The sequence below is a fragment of the Buceros rhinoceros genome, unplaced genomic scaffold (genome assembly GCF_000710305.1).
Source record: "Buceros rhinoceros silvestris isolate BGI_N320 unplaced genomic scaffold, ASM71030v1 scaffold18925, whole genome shotgun sequence".
In the NCBI taxonomy this organism is placed as follows: Eukaryota; Metazoa; Chordata; class Aves; order Bucerotiformes; family Bucerotidae; genus Buceros; species Buceros rhinoceros.
Genome location: NW_010414839.1, coordinates 3,739 through 6,400, shown reverse-complemented (window position 1 = coordinate 6,400; position 2,662 = coordinate 3,739).

Here is a 2,662-nt window from a genome sequence, read left to right as displayed (position 1 = left end):
ACGGACTGCACCCCCCCATCCTGTGTTTGCCCACCTCCAGTAGTGAGTGGGGAGGTGGGGAACAGAGGTAGTAAATTTGGGCCCGGGAAAAAAAGAGGGGTAGGGGAAGGTGTATTTAAGATCTTGTTGTTCCCTTTCTGTCCTACTCTAATATAATTGGTGAACTGGTCGTGGTTTTGTTGTTTGAATTGAATTGATTTTGCTTCCCCTAGTCCTGTCTGTCTTTTGCCTGTGACTGTAAGTGGTGAGTGAGGTCTCCCTTGTTCCCTGCCTTGACCCTTAAGTAGTTTGTTGTATTTTCTCCTCCTGGAGAAAACAGAACAGCTGCGTGGCTTTAGTCACCAGCTGAGCCTAAACCACGACAACCAGGCTTACCCTTTGGAGCAGTAATTCCACTCGTGAAACTTCAGGAACATTGTGTCATGAGAAACACAGATGGCATGAATCATTTCTTTCTTTTCTACTTAGGCAACAAGTTATGGTCTCTAGGTTGCTGAGGGCAAATATGCCTCTAAAACCATCCTAGAAAACTTCAGCTATTTTCCCATGGCGACCCTAAAAATCCAAACAGTTCACTCACTGGCAAATATCAAATTACTTCAACACAACAAGTTTGAGAATATTTCTCTGCTCTTTTATTAAACTAATTTTCAATGTTTTTAGTGTGCAACCCTTTGTAGAGTATCTGAACATTAGACTTACCTTTTGCTGGACGGCAATCTACGTAACTCAACTTGTTTATCCTGAAAGGGTCACTCTGGTCAGACTTAAAAAGATTTACCAGTGTCAAAACACGGCTCGCATGGAATTCACAATTTGCACAGCTATATATTAGGGTTGCTGTATCTCAGTTTTGTTCTACTAAGAGAGTAAAACAGTATGGTGCACTGACATCGGGAGTGGACAAAGATACCTGAATAGTGTTATCTGAATATTCCTGCTTTTTTTGCATATAGTGAGTGGTTACAATTCCTTGGGGTTTTTTCTTTCCATCCTTCTCACTATTTTTTTTATCATAAACATTAATAAAAATGGGAAAATCCAATACTGTCCTGTTTTTCTCTTACATTAATGATACCTGCTAAATGATTTTCACTGAATTCTGTTTGATGAGTTCTGCAGACCTGGGTCTAAACCTTCTTGAGCAGTGGGCTGGTTTTTGTAATGCAGCAGCTTGGAAGCAACAGTAAAATGGACAAATAAATGATTAGTGAGGTGACTCACTGATCTCTCACTGAGACTTACTGATCATATATGAGCCCCAAGGAGACCTTTTAAGTTTTGTGTACCTCACAGGTACGCTTCATATGTAATTAATTCCTTTGCTCTGACCTTGCCTTTTTTTAACTCTACTTTGTATTGCTGGAAGTTACTGACAAAAATTTACTTCTCAATTGTTTAAATCTTCTACTGTCTATTTTTGGCCAGTAATTCACAGTTTAGAAATGGAGAATAAAAATCAGGAAAAAAAAACCCTTGAATTCTTCATGATGATAGCTTGACAATTGCAGGGAAAAGAGCCAAGAGACAAGCTCCACTGTACTGCATTCAAATAAAGCTCAGTGTTCCTCAGCAAGTCTCTCCTGCAAGATTTCTTTCAGACCAGACAGGTTAGAGGTCTAGATGCAGTATGGCCTACAGCAGTGCAGTACCAACCTTTAAACTGGAACGGCTTTGGCTGACTAGAACTGCACTCGTGTTCCAGGACAAAGTAAAAACATCTGCCTACACCTTGAGAGTGTCTCCAGCAGAACAAAGAAGCAGTTGCAACAAGAGCACATCAGTAGCCACACTACACAAAAAATGATAAAAATATCAACAAGAATATGTAAGAATAAAATCTACTTCCAATGTGACAGCGGATATATTTTGTCACTCCTTGGCAAGTCCATCTATTGCCAAGGTAACGAACTAGTATAATGTACCTTTGAACATGAAAATAAGCATGCAAATGGGGATATCTGTAGTAAGCCGAGTTTGACTAATTATAATACAGCACAGCCTCAGTCTGGACCTCTGATGTCTGAACAAGTCTGAATGGATAGCAAAGTTGCAATTTCTGTCCCTGGACATTTATTCCTGAATCTGCTGCAGTATTTCCTCCAGATCCTTGCATTGCTGCCAATTCACATTGTAACTGAGGGTGCTATTTTTCTTCTGCCTTCAAGAGCGTGACACACAAGCTGGCCAAGAGTAAATGCTGCTTCTGGTACCAATTAGTACAGACTGCATACAGCAGCAGTGTCACCATTAATCAACACATCAGTGTTGATTCTCGCAGCAATCTCACTCTCTCTCATCCTACAAGCCACGATATCCAAACAGAGTAAAAACGCCACAAATGTTCTCAGAGTCAAACACTTTTTATAAAACATTCTTATTTCTATTTAAAATAAATCTCAGCATAGATAAATTGCATAACCTACATATTCACTAAAACTTAATCTACAAAACCAAAATCTCACAAGCAATCCCTTTAATTCATTTACAGATGTCAGAATTATTAAGTAAATAATATAAAGGAAAACAAGGGCACAAAAAAAGTGATCATGGGCATCAGTTTAGATTTGCCGACTCAATTATCCAGAGATAATTCATCCAAATTGAGTTTTATTGTGAGCTTAGGACATTTTATAAATTGAACAAAAATTAACACAATGCT